The 15,892-nt window shown below is 50.4% G+C and overlaps 13 non-coding genes and 1 pseudogene across 13 annotated transcripts; all 14 read right to left on the bottom strand.

Annotated features, from left to right (window-relative positions):
• Window positions 1-2,546: 2,546 nt before the first annotated feature.
• LOC142961436 (U5 spliceosomal RNA) lies at window positions 2,547-2,663 on the bottom strand. Its single transcript, XR_012956846.1, has one exon. It is a non-coding gene; the product is annotated as a U5 spliceosomal RNA (small nuclear RNA).
• Window positions 2,664-2,867: 204 nt separating this feature from the next.
• LOC142961202 (U1 spliceosomal RNA) lies at window positions 2,868-3,031 on the bottom strand. Its single transcript, XR_012956656.1, has one exon. It is a non-coding gene; the product is annotated as a U1 spliceosomal RNA (small nuclear RNA).
• Window positions 3,032-3,314: 283 nt separating this feature from the next.
• LOC142961341 (U2 spliceosomal RNA) lies at window positions 3,315-3,514 on the bottom strand. Its single transcript, XR_012956772.1, has one exon. It is a non-coding gene; the product is annotated as a U2 spliceosomal RNA (small nuclear RNA).
• Window positions 3,515-8,726: 5,212 nt separating this feature from the next.
• On the bottom strand, window positions 8,727-8,841 carry LOC142961452 (U5 spliceosomal RNA). The gene has a single exon (XR_012956861.1). It is a non-coding gene; the product is annotated as a U5 spliceosomal RNA (small nuclear RNA).
• A 204-nt stretch (window positions 8,842-9,045) lies between these two features.
• Window positions 9,046-9,209, bottom strand: LOC142961219 (U1 spliceosomal RNA). The gene has a single exon (XR_012956672.1). It is a non-coding gene; the product is annotated as a U1 spliceosomal RNA (small nuclear RNA).
• Window positions 9,210-9,492: 283 nt separating this feature from the next.
• Window positions 9,493-9,683, bottom strand: LOC142961276 (U2 spliceosomal RNA). Its single transcript, XR_012956724.1, has one exon. It is a non-coding gene; the product is annotated as a U2 spliceosomal RNA (small nuclear RNA).
• A 170-nt stretch (window positions 9,684-9,853) lies between these two features.
• Window positions 9,854-10,017, bottom strand: LOC142961160 (U1 spliceosomal RNA). The gene has a single exon (XR_012956618.1). It is a non-coding gene; the product is annotated as a U1 spliceosomal RNA (small nuclear RNA).
• Window positions 10,018-10,304: 287 nt separating this feature from the next.
• LOC142961283 (U2 spliceosomal RNA) lies at window positions 10,305-10,495 on the bottom strand. Its single transcript, XR_012956730.1, has one exon. It is a non-coding gene; the product is annotated as a U2 spliceosomal RNA (small nuclear RNA).
• A 170-nt stretch (window positions 10,496-10,665) lies between these two features.
• Window positions 10,666-10,829, bottom strand: LOC142961215 (U1 spliceosomal RNA). The gene has a single exon (XR_012956668.1). It is a non-coding gene; the product is annotated as a U1 spliceosomal RNA (small nuclear RNA).
• A 283-nt stretch (window positions 10,830-11,112) lies between these two features.
• LOC142961249 (U2 spliceosomal RNA) lies at window positions 11,113-11,303 on the bottom strand. The gene has a single exon (XR_012956699.1). It is a non-coding gene; the product is annotated as a U2 spliceosomal RNA (small nuclear RNA).
• A 171-nt stretch (window positions 11,304-11,474) lies between these two features.
• LOC142961158 (U1 spliceosomal RNA) lies at window positions 11,475-11,638 on the bottom strand. The gene has a single exon (XR_012956616.1). It is a non-coding gene; the product is annotated as a U1 spliceosomal RNA (small nuclear RNA).
• Window positions 11,639-11,925: 287 nt separating this feature from the next.
• LOC142961248 (U2 spliceosomal RNA) lies at window positions 11,926-12,116 on the bottom strand. The gene has a single exon (XR_012956698.1). It is a non-coding gene; the product is annotated as a U2 spliceosomal RNA (small nuclear RNA).
• Window positions 12,117-12,286: 170 nt separating this feature from the next.
• On the bottom strand, window positions 12,287-12,450 carry LOC142961230 (U1 spliceosomal RNA). Its single transcript, XR_012956682.1, has one exon. It is a non-coding gene; the product is annotated as a U1 spliceosomal RNA (small nuclear RNA).
• A 283-nt stretch (window positions 12,451-12,733) lies between these two features.
• LOC142961364 (U2 spliceosomal RNA) lies at window positions 12,734-12,934 on the bottom strand (annotated as a pseudogene).
• Between the last annotated feature and the right edge of the window lie 2,958 nt (window positions 12,935-15,892).

Below are 15,892 nucleotides of genomic sequence, written 5' to 3'. Positions count from 1 at the left end.
CCGCTTTTTAGCAACCTCCCACCACTCAATTACTCCGGAACACAATGACCTTAGTCCTTCCAGGCCTTTGAAAAATGAACGGAAATGTTGGTTGAAAACCTCCTCCTCCAGGATGCTGACGTTAAGGTGCCAGTACCCAGTTCCAAACACTGGCACATCTGAGTGCACTTCCAATAGCAGCCCGTCATGATCTGAGAAGAACACAGGGAGCAGTCTGCCTGCCAATAGCCTGAAAGACTTGGAAAGAAAAACATAATCCAAACATTTAACGATGCCCCTAGAGTTGCGCCATGTGGGACCTGTTACCTGTGGCCTGACCTCCCTCGCCCCATCTACCAGGCCATGTTTAGCCATGAGGTTGGAAATAAACCCATCGCTGGTATCTCCCCCCTTGCCCAACTCAACATTAAAATCACCCCCTATCACTACCTGCCTACTGGTGGCCAGGTGCGGCTCCAATTGACCAGCCATCTCTTGCCTTTCTGTTGGAGTTTGTGCTCCATAGACCACAATAACCCTAAGCTTGACTGTCCCCCATGTGATGTCTGCGCCCATTATCCTCCCCTGGACAATAACAAAGGAAGACTCCACCTTGATCTCTTGAAACCCAAATAAAATCCCAACCCCAGTAGAGTGGACCCCCCCTACGCTCCAAACTGAGTCCCCTTTTGTCCACTCCCTCGAAAAAATCCCCACGTCCCCCCCATCCCGTAAATGTACCTCCTGCAAAAAACAAAAGGCAACCTGGTGCGACTCCACAAAATTAAAAACAACCCTTCTTTTAACTGGGTCCCTCATTCCCCTTGCGTTTATAGTGAGAACCTTAAAAAAACCCATTGTGCATCTTAAATAAAGATTCCTATTGCTGGTTCCCACTACCCTAAAGGTATACATTCTCTTTATCCATCTCGTCAGCCCAGGAAAACGGCACTGCGTTTGGCGACGTTGTTGGTCTGTTAAGCCCCTCATAAGCGTCCTCCCCTAAGGGGGACGACAGCATGAGCAGGCCTGGGGGAAGATCGAAGCTCAGGCCTAAACCGTCTGTTAGTATGGCAGCTGCTTCTCCCAATGACTGCTCACCCATCTCCCCTCCCACCTCTTGACCCGTATCCCCATCCTTCTGCTCCTGGGCCCCTCCTTCCTCCACTTTATCAGCGGCTCTCTTATGCTGACCTGTTCCCCCTCCCCTCCCCCCCTCAATCCCACCCTTGTTGGTCTGTCCCCCCTTTGACTTTTTGCTCCGTACCCCCTCCCCACTCTCTCCAAGCTCTGTCGAGAGTCCTGTTCCGAATGCCTGCGACCCTTTCCGTGCCCCTTGCTTTGATTTGGAGGGAGCAGGATCGGAAGTGAGGACAGGAAACTCGTCCATAATGTCTGTGGATGCCTTGGCCATTCCGTCTGTTCCGGCGGTGCCCTCATCCCGGGGCGCTGCCTCCCCTTTACTCCCCAACGCGTCAGCTCCGGAGCCCTCCTGTACCGTCCTCTCCCCGTCATTCTGTGTGGCTCCCCTACTCGGCTCGCCAGCCTCAGTCGGTTTGGCAGCCTCCGCAAAAGTTTTCTTGCGGCCAGGACAACCTCGGTACAGGTGGTCAGTTCCACCGCATCCATGGCACGTCCTTGGCTCTGTGCAGTCCTTGGCGGAATGCCCTGCTTGCCCACAGAAACGGCATCTTGTTTCCCCACAGCCTGCCTCTGAATGTCCTGACTGTCTGCACTTCCTGCAGAAAGCAGGTTGCCGTGGGTAAAATAGATACCCACGATCTCCACCAAGGCTGAAGAAGGCAGGTGGATGTTTCAGGCCTCCTGGACCTTCTGCGTCATGATACAGCAGTACCTGGAACTGGCGCCGTCCAGTCCAAAACCCCAGGGTGTCCTTTATATGCCTTGCAGCCGTCACCACCTCTCCATACTGCCCCAGGAATGCAGCTAGTGCTGAGTCATTAACAAAGGGGTTGTACATATGCACAGTTATTGTTCTGAAATTAGGTCTGTCCAGGTTCAGTACTCTGTAGCCGGCTAGCGGCCTTACCCCTGCCTCTGCTCGGCAAATTTCAGCCACACTCCGGTAGATCTCCTCGGTCCTCAGTGTAACGTCGAACGCCTTCTCCTGCTGGTTCCACTGGATGCAGTGCACCTCCTCCACCTTCAGTTGTAGCTGCCCAATTATGACTTGCCTGCCAAAGAACTCTCTGGACTGCAGTTTGTAGTCTTCCGTGGTTGCCTGGAATCGTAGCGTGTGTCTCAGCCCGACCCTTGGGATCGACTGCTCTTTTTGGCCCCTTGCGGCCATTGCTGTCTCGTTGTTAGCTCTCTCTGTGCTGTATTTTTCCGCAACACCACTTGATCTTAGCCAAAAGGCCGAGAAGCGATGAGCCCCAACTGTTTGCTTCCTGAGTCACCCTCCTGACACGTTTCACCCTTGTCATGGTGCAGTTCTTTCCAAGGGACATAGCAGTGGCTGCTGCTTTGGCACACATCCAAGCACTCCATGGTCAAGCACCGTGGTCTCGTTAAGGACAGCTTTCTTTCTTTTCACAACTGTACAAGGCTCAGCCAAATGGCAAAGCCTGCTAAAAATAGGTTGAACTCATTGGTATTCCTCTCCACGGAAGTCTTTAGTAAAAGGCGAAAGACTTGTGCGTTATGAAGAGAAACCAAAGTAAGTACAGCAACATTGTCAAGAACAGCCAAAGTCCCTAGTTGCCCAAGTCAAAACGCTCATGGTAAGCCTGAGTTCACGTGCCCTGTTCCAAATCTGAAGCCACACCCATTCCCACATCTTAAAGAGGGCAATATTCTCCATAGTACTATTTCCTCCCCTCCAGTCAAAAGTACAAATCACTTGATATTCTTTTCAACAAAACAATCAGGGGAGAGCGCGAACGCAGTCCCCCACTACCAGAAATTATGCAGTCGAGATTCCCACATTTGGGGAATTCGCAGTGGTCAGAACAACCGGAGTGCAATGGCTGGGTCTCGCCCTGGGTGAACCACCTTCTTGATCATGGTATCTCCCCTGCCAGGTAAGTATGAGTTGGAAGAGACAGAGACAGGGGCGGCATTCCCAGATGCAGTACTCCGGATGACGGTTCCCAGATGGCATAATCCCAGAGTGCAGCCCTTTAGCATTAAGCTCAGGCTGGGAGCACAGCGATGTTCCACGAGGGGCGTCAGTAAGGAATAAACAAGGCCTTTGTTTGACACAATCCCCAGCCTTGAAGACAGACAGCGAATGAGATCCTCGTCGTTCATTAAAGTGTGAAGCTAATCAACAGATCCATTTGGATTGGTGTTTGGTTGTCCACAAGGCATTTGAGGAGTGCACCGTTCCCGGCAATGCTGCAATACCGGGTCAATGCGTGGAGTGAACGGAGCAAGCCCCTTTTTCATCTCCCGATGCTAAAAATCTGCTTAATACGTTATCCTCATATAGAGGACATATCAGATATTAAACTGATAAGAACAGATTTTTTTTTTTCTTTTTTTTTTTTTTTTTTTATTATCAAAATTCTGTACACAAATCATACAATTTCAAACATACAAACTTCACGTTTTGCATCATGCAACTTAATTATATTTCACAGTTACATGTCAGTAACCAGCATTTGTCAATACATAAAAAAAACACAAAATACACTTATGCAATGTCTTCAGGATTCACCATCCCCACCCAAAACCTCCTTTCCACCTTTCCAAGGCAGCATGCTTCCCCCACTTCCTGATGTCCCGTTCAATCCTCCCCTTTATATCTAATTCCACTCTCTTTAACACCCCCTCCAAGCGACTTTCCCTGTTTTTTCCCACCAGGTCTTGCCTAGCCACCCACAAACTCCTCTTAACCAGGCTTATAATTAGCCACGTAAGGAAATGTTTACTCCCCAAACCTCCCCCTTCTACCACCCTAGTCCATGTCAATTTAAACCCAGGGTCTAACCTCCCCAGCCATGTCGCTGCTCTACTCCACACAATACTAGCAAAGGGACAGTCCCACATGACATGCCTGACAGTTTCTTCCCCCATACAGCCTTCCCTCGGGCACACAGGGGATCTTGCTAAACTATGCCGGTACATTACATCTCGCACTGGCAGACATTTGTGAAGGCATAGCCAATTGAGATCTTTGAGACCATTGTCCAGCCCCCGTGGCTGTATCCCCTTCCAAATACTCTTCGGGATCCCAACCACTGCCGGTGCGATCACTCTCTGTCTGACAACTTTATAAAGGAATTTGTGGTTCAGTCTGACACTGGTTTCTGAGGCCTCGGGATGGGCCCGCAGCCACCTGGCTGCGTACTGGTAATGCCATGGCTGTTGCTCCACCCGGGGCCCTAAATTGTTCCAGACCAACACGCGCCTGGCCTGATAGGAAAAATAGAGCCGCAGGAAGTGTCCTGATGGGTGTACGACTGGAGTTGACATCTCCCTCCACAAAAAAGAAACAAATATGCAGTCTAGCTTCAACGGGAGGTGTGGGACATCTCTTCCCCCTGCTTCAATCCCTGCCAGCATGCGGGCCCTCGCCACATACTCATATCTCCCTCCCCACAAGAAAGTGAACACGAGGCGCATAATAGGTCTCCTCATACTGACTGGCATTGGGTATATGTATGCCAAGTACACAAGAGATGGCATAATATCTACCTTCAGAACCAGTACTTTCCCTATCAAAGTCAGGCCCCTGCTCTTCCAGAGAGCAAACTTCTTCTGGACTGCCATAAAGCGCCTAGTCCAGTTGGCCGTGGCACTATGGGCTGTCTCAAAGCTGACCCCTAGTACCTTCAGCGGTCCCGTGCAGAGCGTCAGCCCCCCTGGTACCTCCGTCCTTTCTTTCCAGCGCCCAAAGAACTTCACAGAAGACTTGGCACAATTAAGTTTAGCACTAGCCACCTTACCAAAGCTCTGGAAAATTTCCAAGGCTCGAAGAAGGCATGTGTCGGTGTCCAGCAGCAGTGTGGTGTCATCTGCGTACTGAGACAGTTTAACTCGTAAGCCCCCACTGCCAGGTAGCAGGAAACCTCTCACACCCGGATCAGCCCGAATGGCTGCCGCCAGGGGCTCCATGTAAAGGATGTAAAGCAGTGGTGAAAGCGGACACCCCTGTCTTACCCCTGAGTGCAAACTAAAAATGTCTCCTAGGTGGCCGTTAACTGAAACCATGCTCCCTACACCTGTGTACAATATGCGTAACCATCCCATAAAAGCCTGACTGAAGCCTAACCTCTGCAAAACTCTAAACATAAAACCCCAATGAACCCTGTCAAACGCTTTTGCCTGGTCGAGACCAACCACCATCAGTGGCAGGTGCCGGTCTTCCGCCCACGCGACAGCGTCCCGAATGAGCTGTAGATTCCATCTCACTGAGCGCCCCGCTACCCCACATGTTTGGTCCACATGGACCACATGAGGAAGTGCTATGCCTAGACGATCCGCTAGGACCTTTGCCAGGAGTTTGTAGTCAACACACAGCATGGTCAGTGGTCGCCAGTTCCCTAGGTCGGCACGATCCCCCTTCTTATAAAGAAGTGAGATAACTCCGGTGGCCGCAGAACCTCCCATTGTACCTGTGCGGAGTATTGCGGACAACACCTCCAACACTACCGGCCCAAGTACATCCCAGAACTTGAGATAAAACTCTGCTGGGAGCCCATCGATGCCAGGCACCTTCCGCCTCTTCATTCTCTGGAGGGCCCACTCAATCTCTATTAGGGTGAGCGGGGCCTCCAAAGCCTGTACTATATCCTTCGGCACCCGCTGGGTCAGAAAATCCAGGAATACCTCTCCTCCTCCTACCTCTATGTCTTTCTCCCTAAACCTTGTGCGATAGTAGTCCGTGGCAGCCTGCACCATCTCTACCCCTTCTGACACCACCCTGCCCTGCTTGTCCATTAACCCGGTCACTACCTGTTTTGCCCTATCAGCCCGTACTGAGCTGAAGAAAGCAGCGGAACACGTCTCGAACTCCTCACGGAATGTTTCACGTGATCGCAACAGGTATGCCCTGGCCTTACCCTCATATACGTCCCTAAGCTGTGCTTTAAGGGAGTCACAAGCCTGCTGATTTATAATGCCGCCCCAGTTTCCCCCGGCGTACTCACGTTCGAGAAGGTGCTGAAGGCGAAACACCTCCCTCCTCGCCATACTCGCCTTCCTTTTACAATACTTTAAACAAAAAAATTGTATCCACTTTTTAGCAACCTCCCACCACTCAATTACTCCGGAACACAATGACCTTAGTCCTTCCAGGCCTTTGAAAAATGAACGGAAATGTTGGTTGAAAACCTCCTCCTCCAGGATGCTGACGTTAAGGTGCCAGTACCCAGTTCCAAACACTGGCACATCTGAGTGCACTTCCAATAGCAGCCCGTCATGATCTGAGAAGAACACAGGGAGCAGTCTGCCTGCCAATAGCCTGAAAGACTTGGAAAGAAAAACATAATCCAAACATTTAACGATGCCCCTAGAGTTGCGCCATGTGGGACCTGTTACCTGTGGCCTGACCTCCCTCGCCCCATCTACCAGGCCATGTTTAGCCATGAGGTTGGAAATAAACCCATCGCTGGTATCTCCCCCCTTGCCCAACTCAACATTAAAATCACCCCCTATCACTACCTGCCTACTGGTGGCCAGGTGCGGCTCCAATTGACCAGCCATCTCTTGCCTTTCTGTTGGAGTTTGTGCTCCATAGACCACAATAACCCTAAGCTTGACTGTCCCCCATGTGATGTCTGCGCCCATTATCCTCCCCTGGACAATAACAAAGGAAGACTCCACCTTGATCTCTTGAAACCCAAATAAAATCCCAACCCCAGTAGAGTGGACCCCCCCTACGCTCCAAACTGAGTCCCCTTTTGTCCACTCCCTCGAAAAAATCCCCACGTCCCCCCCATCCCGTAAATGTACCTCCTGCAAAAAACAAAAGGCAACCTGGTGCGACTCCACAAAATTAAAAACAACCCTTCTTTTAACTGGGTCCCTCATTCCCCTTGCGTTTATAGTGAGAACCTTAAAAAAAACCATTGTGCATCTTAAATAAAGATTCCTATTGCTGGTTCCCACTACCCTAAAGGTATACATTCTCTTTATCCATCTCGTCAGCCCAGGAAAACGGCACTGCGTTTGGCGACGTTGTTGGTCTGTTAAGCCCCTCATAAGCGTCCTCCCCTAAGGGGGACGACAGCATGAGCAGGCCTGGGGGAAGATCGAAGCTCAGGCCTAAACCGTCTGTTAGTATGGCAGCTGCTTCTCCCAATGACTGCTCACCCATCTCCCCTCCCACCTCTTGACCCGTATCCCCATCCTTCTGCTCCTGGGCCCCTCCTTCCTCCACTTTATCAGCGGCTCTCTTATGCTGACCTGTTCCCCCTCCCCTCCCCCCCTCAATCCCACCCTTGTTGGTCTGTCCCCCCTTTGACTTTTTGCTCCGTACCCCCTCCCCACTCTCTCCAAGCTCTGTCGAGAGTCCTGTTCCGAATGCCTGCGACCCTTTCCGTGCCCCTTGCTTTGATTTGGAGGGAGCAGGATCGGAAGTGAGGACAGGAAACTCGTCCATAATGTCTGTGGATGCCTTGGCCATTCCGTCTGTTCCGGCGGTGCCCTCATCCCGGGGCGCTGCCTCCCCTTTACTCCCCAACGCGTCAGCTCCGGAGCCCTCCTGTACCGTCCTCTCCCCGTCATTCTGTGTGGCTCCCCTACTCGGCTCGCCAGCCTCAGTCGGTTTGGCAGCCTCCGCAAAAGTTTTCTTGCGGCCAGGCCAACCTCGGTACAGGTGGTCAGTTCCACCGCATCCATGGCACGTCCTTGGCTCTGTGCAGTCCTTGGCGGAATGCCCTGCTTGCCCACAGAAACGGCATCTTGTTTCCCCACAGCCTGCCTCTGAATGTCCTGACTGTCTGCACTTCCTGCAGAAAGCAGGTTGCCGTGGGTAAAATAGATACCCACGATCTCCACCAAGGCTGAAGAAGGCAGGTGGATGTTTCAGGCCTCCTGGACCTTCTGCGTCATGATACAGCAGTACCTGGAACTGGCGCCGTCCAGTCCAAAACCCCAGGGTGTCCTTTATATGCCTTGCAGCCGTCACCACCTCTCCATACTGCCCCAGGAATGCAGCTAGTGCTGAGTCATTAACAAAGGGGTTGTACATATGCACAGTTATTGTTCTGAAATTAGGTCTGTCCAGGTTCAGTACTCTGTAGCCGGCTAGCGGCCTTACCCCTGCCTCTGCTCGGCAAATTTCAGCCACACTCCGGTAGATCTCCTCGGTCCTCAGTGTAACGTCGAACGCCTTCTCCTGCTGGTTCCACTGGATGCAGTGCACCTCCTCCACCTTCAGTTGTAGCTGCCCAATTATGACTTGCCTGCCAAAGAACTCTCTGGACTGCAGTTTGTAGTCTTCCGTGGTTGCCTGGAATCGTAGCGTGTGTCTCAGCCCGACCCTTGGGATCGACTGCTCTTTTTGGCCCCTTGCGGCCATTGCTGTCTCGTTGTTAGCTCTCTCTGTGCTGTATTTTTCCGCAACACCACTTGATCTTAGCCAAAAGGCCGAGAAGCGATGAGCCCCAACTGTTTGCTTCCTGAGTCACCCTCCTGACACGTTTCACCCTTGTCATGGTGCAGTTCTTTCCAAGGGACATAGCAGTGGCTGCTGCTTTGGCACACATCCAAGCACTCCATGGTCAAGCACCGTGGTCTCGTTAAGGACAGCTTTCTTTCTTTTCACAACTGTACAAGGCTCAGCCAAATGGCAAAGCCTGCTAAAAATAGGTTGAACTCATTGGTATTCCTCTCCACTGAAGTCTAGTAAAAGGCGAAAGACTTGTGCGCTATGAAGAGAAACCAAAGTAAGTACAGCAACATTGTCAAGAACAGCCAAAGTCCCTAGTTGCCCAAGTCAAAACGCTCATGGTAAGCCTGAGTTCACGTGCCCTGTTCCAAATCTGAAGCCACACCCATTCCCACATCTTAAAGAGGGCAATATTCTCCATAGTACTATTTCCTCCCCTCCAATCAAAAGTACAAATCACTTGATATTCTTTTCAACAAAACAATCAGGGGAGAGTGCGAACGCAGTCCCCCACTACCAGAAATTATGCAGTCGAGATTCCCACATTTGGGGAATTCGCAGTGGTCAGAACAACCGGAGTGCAATGGCTGGGCCTCGCCCTGGGTGAACCACCTTCTTGATCATGGTATCTCCCCTGCCAGGTAAGTATGAGTTGGAAGAGACAGAGACAGGGGCGGCATTCCCAGATGCAGTACTCCGGATGACGGTTCCCAGATGGCATAATCCCAGAGTGCAGCCCTTTAGCATTAAGCTCAGGCTGGGAGCACAGCGATGTTCCACGAGGGGCATCAGAAAGGAATAAACAAGGCCTTTGTTTGACACAAGCCCCAGCCTTGAAGACAGACAGCGAATGAGATCCTCGTCGTTCATTAAAGTGTGAAGCTAATCAACAGATACATTTGGATTGGTGTTTGGTTGTCCACAAGGCATTTGAGGAGTGCACCGTTCCCGGCAATGCTGCAATACCGGGTCAATGCGTGGAGTGAACGGAGCAAGCCCCTTTTTCATCTCCCGATGCTAAAAATCTGCTTAATACGTTATCCTCATATAGAGGACATATCAGATATTAAACTGATAAGAACAGATACTACACTTGATCTTAGCCAAAAGGCCGAGAAGCGATGAGCCCCAACTGTTTGCTTCCTGAGTCACCCTCCTGACACGTTTCACCCTGTTCCAAATCTGAAGCCACACCCATTCCCACATCTTAAAGAGGGCAATATTCTCCATAGTACTATTTCCTCCCCTCCAATCAAAAGTACAACCACTTGATATTCTTTTCAACAAAACAATCAGGGGAGAGCGCGAACGCAGTCCCCCACTACCAGAAATTATGCAGTCGAGATTCCCACATTTGGGGAATTCGCAGTGGTCAGAACAACCGGAGTGCAATGGCTGGGCCTCGCCCTGGGTGAACCACCTTCTTGATCATGGTATCTCCCCTGCCAGGTAAGTATGAGTTGGAAGAGACAGAGACAGGGGCGGCATTCCCAGACGCAGTACTCTGGATGACGGTTCCCAGATGGCATAATCCCAGAGTGCAGGGATTTAGCATTAAGCTTAGGCTGGGAGCACAGCGATGTTCCACGAGGGGCGTCAGTAAGGAATAAACAAGGCCTTTGTTTGACACAAGCCCCAGCCTTGAAGACAGACAGCGAATGAGATCCTCGTCGTTCATTAAAGTGTGAAGCTAATCAACAGACTGATCCATTTGGATTGGTGTTTGGTTGTCCACAAGGCATTTGAGGAGTGCACCATTCCCGGCAATGCTGCAATACCGGGTCAATGCGTGGAGTGAACGGGGCAAGCCCCTTTTTCATCTCCCGATGCTAAAAATCTGCTTAATACGTTATCCTCATATAGAGGACATATCAGATATTAAACTGATAAGAACAGATACTACACTTGATCTTAGCCAAAAGGCCGAGAAGCGATGAGCCCCAACTGTTTGCTTCCTGAGTCACCCTCCTGACACGTTTCACCCTGTTCCAAATCTGAAGCCACACCCATTCCCACATCTTAAAGAGGGCAATATTCTCCATAGTACTATTTCCTCCCCTCCAATCAAAAGTACAACCACTTGATATTCTTTTCAACAAAACAATCAGGGGAGAGCGCGAACGCAGTCCCCCACTACCAGAAATTATGCAGTCGAGATTCCCACATTTGGGGAATTTGCAGTGGTCAGAACAACCGGAGTGCAATGGCTGGGCCTCGCCCTGGGTGAACCACCTTCTTGATCATGGTATCTCCCCTGCCAGGTAAGTATGAGTTGGAAGAGACAGAGACAGGGGCGGCATTCCCAGATGCAGTACTCCGGATGACGGTTCCCAGATGGCATAATCCCAGAGTGCAGTCCTTTAGCATTAAGCTCAGGCTGGGAGCACAGCGATGTTCCACGAGGGGCGTCAGTAAGGAATAAACAAGGCCTTTGTTTGACACAATCCCCAGCCTTGAAGACAGACAGCGAATGAGATCCTCGTCGTTCATTAAAGTGTGAAGCTAATCAACAGATACATTTGGATTGGTGTTTGGTTGTCCACAAGGCATTTGAGGAGTGCACCGTTCCCGGCAATGCTGCAATACCGGGTCAATGCGTGGAGTGAACGGGGCAAGCCCCTTTTTCATCTCCCGATGCTAAAAATCTGCTTAATACGTTATCCTCATATAGAGGACATATCAGATATTAAACTGATAAGAACAGATACTACACTTGATCTTAGCCAAAAGGCCGAGAAGCGATGAGCCCCAACTGTTTGCTTCCTGAGTCACCCTCCTGACACGTTTCACCCTGTTCCAAATCTGAAGCCACACCCATTCCCACATCTTAAAGAGGGCAATATTCTCCATAGTACTATTTCCTCCCCTCCAATCAAAAGTACAAATCACTTGATATTCTTTTCAACAAAACAATCAGGGGAGAGCGCGAACGCAGTCCCCCACTACCAGAAATTATGCAGTCGAGATTCCCACATTTGGGGAATTCGCAGTGGTCAGAACAACCGGAGTGCAATGGCTGGGCCTCGCCCTGGGTGAACCACCTTCTTGATCATGGTATCTCCCCTGCCAGGTAAGTATGAGTTGGAAGAGACAGAGACAGGGGCGGCATTCCCAGATGCAGTACTCCGGATGACGGTTCCCAGATGGCATAATCCCAGAGTGCAGCCCTTTAGCATTAAGCTCAGGCTGGGAGCACAGCGATGTTCCACGAGGGGCGTCAGAAAGGAATAAACAAGGCCTTTGTTTGACACAAGCCCCAGCCTTGAAGACAGACAGCGAATGAGATCCTCGTCGTTCATTAAAGTGTGAAGCTAATCAACAGACTGATCCATTTGGATTGGTGTTTGGTTGTCCACAAGGCATTTGAGGAGTGCACCGTTCCCGGCAATGCTGCAATACCGGGTCAATGCGTGGAGTGAACGGGGCAAGCCCCTTTTTCATCTCCCGATGCTAAAAATCTGCTTAATACGTTATCCTCATATAGAGGACATATCAGATATTAAACTGATAAGAACAGATACTACACTTGATCTTAGCCAAAAGGCCGAGAAGCGATGAGCCCCAACTGTTTGCTTCCTGAGTCACCCTCCTGACACATTTCACCCTGTTCCAAATCTGAAGCCACACCCATTCCCACATCTTAAAGAGGGCAATATTCTCCATAGTACTATTTCCTCCCCTCCAATCAAAAGTACAACCACTTGATATTCTTTTCAACAAAACAATCAGGGGAGAGCACGAACGCAGTCCCCCACTACCAGAAATTATGCAGTCGAGATTCCCACATTTGGGGAATTTGCAGTGGTCAGAACAACCGGAGTGCAATGGCTGGGCCTCGCCCTGGGTGAACCACCTTCTTGATCATGGTATCTCCCCTGCCAGGTAAGTATGAGTTGGAAGAGACAGAGACAGGGGCGGCATTCCCAGATGCAGTACTCCGGATGACGGTTCCCAGATGGCATAATCCCAGAGTGCAGTCCTTTAGCATTAAGCTCAGGCTGGGAGCACAGCGATGTTCCACGAGGGGCGTCAGTAAGGAATAAACAAGGCCTTTGTTTGACACAAGCCCCAGCCTTGAAGACAGACAGCGAATGAGATCCTCGTCGTTCATTAAAGTGTGAAGCTAATCAACAGATCCATTTGGATTGGTGTTTGGTTGTCCACAAGGCATTTGAGGAGTGCACCATTCCCGGCAATGCTGCAATACCGGGTCAATGCGTGGAGTGAACGGAGCAAGCCCCTTTTTCATCTCCCGATGCTAAAAATCTGCTTAATACGTTATTCTCATATAGAGGACATATCAGATATTAAACTGATAAGAACAGATTTTTTTTTTTTTTTTTTTTTTTTTTTTTTTTATTATCAAAATTCTGTACACAAATCATACAATTTCAAACATACAAACTTCACGTTTTGCATCATGCAACTTAATTATATTTCACAGTTACATGTCAGTAACCAGCATTTGTCAATACACAAAAAAAACACAAAATACACTTATGCAATGTCTTCAGGATTCACCATCCCCACCCAAAACCTCCTTTCCACCTTTCCAAGGCAGCATGCTTCCCCCACTTCCTGATGTCCCGTTCAATCCTCCCCTTTATATCTAATTCCACTCTCTTTAACACCCCCTCCAAGCGACTTTCCCTGTTTTTTCCCACCAGGTCTTGCCTAGCCACCCACAAACTCCTCTTAACCAGGCTTATAATTAGCCACGTAAGGAAATGTTTACTCCCCAAACCTCCCCCTTCTACCACCCTAGTCCATGTCAATTTAAACCCAGGGTCTAACCTCCCCAGCCATGTCGCTGCTCTACTCCACACAATACTAGCAAAGGGACAGTCCCACATGACATGCCTGACAGTTTCTTCCCCCATACAGCCTTCCCTCGGGCACACAGGGGATCTTGCTAAACTATGCCGGTACATTACATCTCGCACTGGCAGACATTTGTGAAGGCATAGCCAATTGAGATCTTTGAGACCATTGTCCAGCCCCCGTGGCTGTATCCCCTTCCAAATACTCTTCGGGATCCCAACCACTGCCGGTGCGATCACTCTCTGTCTGACAACTTTATAAAGGAATTTGTGGTTCAGTCTGACACTGGTTTCTGAGGCCTCGGGATGGGCCCGCAGCCACCTGGCTGCGTACTGGTAATGCCATGGCTGTTGCTCCACCCGGGGCCCTAAATTGTTCCAGACCAACACGCGCCTGGCCTGATAGGAAAAATAGAGCCGCAGGAAGTGTCCTGATGGGTGTACGACTGGAGTTGACATCTCCCTCCACAAAAAAGAAACAAATATGCAGTCTAGCTTCAACGGGAGGTGTGGGACATCTCTTCCCCCTGCTTCAATCCCTGCCAGCATGCGGGCCCTCGCCACATACTCATATCTCCCTCCCCACAAGAAAGTGAACACGAGGCGCATAATAGGTCTCCTCATACTGACTGGCATTGGGTATATGTATGCCAAGTACACAAGAGATGGCATAATATCTACCTTCAGAACCAGTACTTTCCCTATCAAAGTCAGGCCCCTGCTCTTCCAGAGAGCAAACTTCTTCTGGACTGCCATAAAGCGCCTAGTCCAGTTGGCCGTGGCACTATGGGCTGTCTCAAAGCTGACCCCTAGTACCTTCAGCGGTCCCGTGCAGAGCGTCAGCCCCCCTGGTACCTCCGTCCTTTCTTTCCAGCGCCCAAAGAACTTCACAGAAGACTTGGCACAATTAAGTTTAGCACTAGCCACCTTACCAAAGCTCTGGAAAATTTCCAAGGCTCGAAGAAGGCATGTGTCGGTGTCCAGCAGCAGTGTGGTGTCATCTGCGTACTGAGACAGTTTAACTCGTAAGCCCCCACTGCCAGGTAGCAGGAAACCTCTCACACCCGGATCAGCCCGAATGGCTGCCGCCAGGGGCTCCATGTAAAGGATGTAAAGCAGTGGTGAAAGCGGACACCCCTGTCTTACCCCTGAGTGCAAACTAAAAATGTCTCCTAGGTGGCCGTTAACTGAAACCATGCTCCCTACACCTGTGTACAATATGCGTAACCATCCCATAAAAGCCTGACTGAAGCCTAACCTCTGCAAAACTCTAAACATAAAACCCCAATGAACCCTGTCAAACGCTTTTGCCTGGTCGAGACCAACCACCATCAGTGGCAGGTGCCGGTCTTCCGCCCACGCGACAGCGTCCCGAATGAGCTGTAGATTCCATCTCACTGAGCGCCCCGCTACCCCACATGTTTGGTCCACATGGACCACATGAGGAAGTGCTATGCCTAGACGATCCGCTAGGACCTTTGCCAGGAGTTTGTAGTCAACACACAGCATGGTCAGTGGTCGCCAGTTCCCTAGGTCGGCACGATCCCCCTTCTTATAAAGAAGTGAGATAACTCCGGTGGCCGCAGAACCTCCCATTGTACCTGTGCAGAGTATTGCGGACAACACCTCCAACACTACCGGCCCAAGTACATCCCAGAACTTGAGATAAAACTCTGCTGGGAGCCCATCGATGCCAGGCACCTTCCGCCTCTTCATTCTCTGGAGGGCCCACTCAATCTCTATTAGGGTGAGCGGGGCCTCCAAAGCCTGTACTATATCCTTCGGCACCCGCTGGGTCAGAAAATCCAGGAATACCTCTCCTCCTCCTACCTCTATGTCTTTCTCCCTAAACCTTGTGCGATAGTAGTCCGTGGCAGCCTGCACCATCTCTACCCCTTCTGACACCACCCTGCCCTGCTTGTCCATTAACCCGGTCACTACCTGTTTTGCCCTATCAGCCCGTACTGAGCTGAAGAAAGCAGCGGAACACGTCTCGAACTCCTCACGGAATGTTTCACGTGATCGCAACAGGTATGCCCTGGCCTTACCCTCATATACGTCCCTAAGCTGTGCTTTAAGGGAGTCACAAGCCTGCTGATTTATAATGCCGCCCCAGTTTCCCCCGGCGTACTCACGTTCGAGAAGGTGCTGAAGGCGAAACACCTCCCTCCTCGCCATACTCGCCTTCCTTTTACAATACTTTAAACAAAAAAATTGTATCCGCTTTTTAGCAACCTCCCACCACTCAATTACTCCGGAACACAATGACCTTAGTCCTTCCAGGCCTTTGAAAAATGAACGGAAATGTTGGTTGAAAACCTCCTCCTCCAGGATGCTGACGTTAAGGTGCCAGTACCCAGTTCCAAACACTGGCACATCTGAGTGCACTTCCAATAGCAGCCCGTCATGATCTGAGAAGAACACAGGGAGCAGTCTGCCTGCCAATAGCCTGAAAGACTTGGAAAGAAAAACATAATCCAAACATTTAACGATGCCCCTAGAGTTGCGCCAT

Source organism: Anarhichas minor, unplaced genomic scaffold (genome assembly GCF_050575085.1).
Source record: "Anarhichas minor isolate MPS153535 unplaced genomic scaffold, ASM5057508v1 ptg000027l, whole genome shotgun sequence".
NCBI classification, from domain to species: Eukaryota; Metazoa; Chordata; class Actinopteri; order Perciformes; family Anarhichadidae; genus Anarhichas; species Anarhichas minor.
Note: the sequence above shows the minus strand (reverse complement) of the source record. Positions and strands in the feature narration are given on the sequence as shown.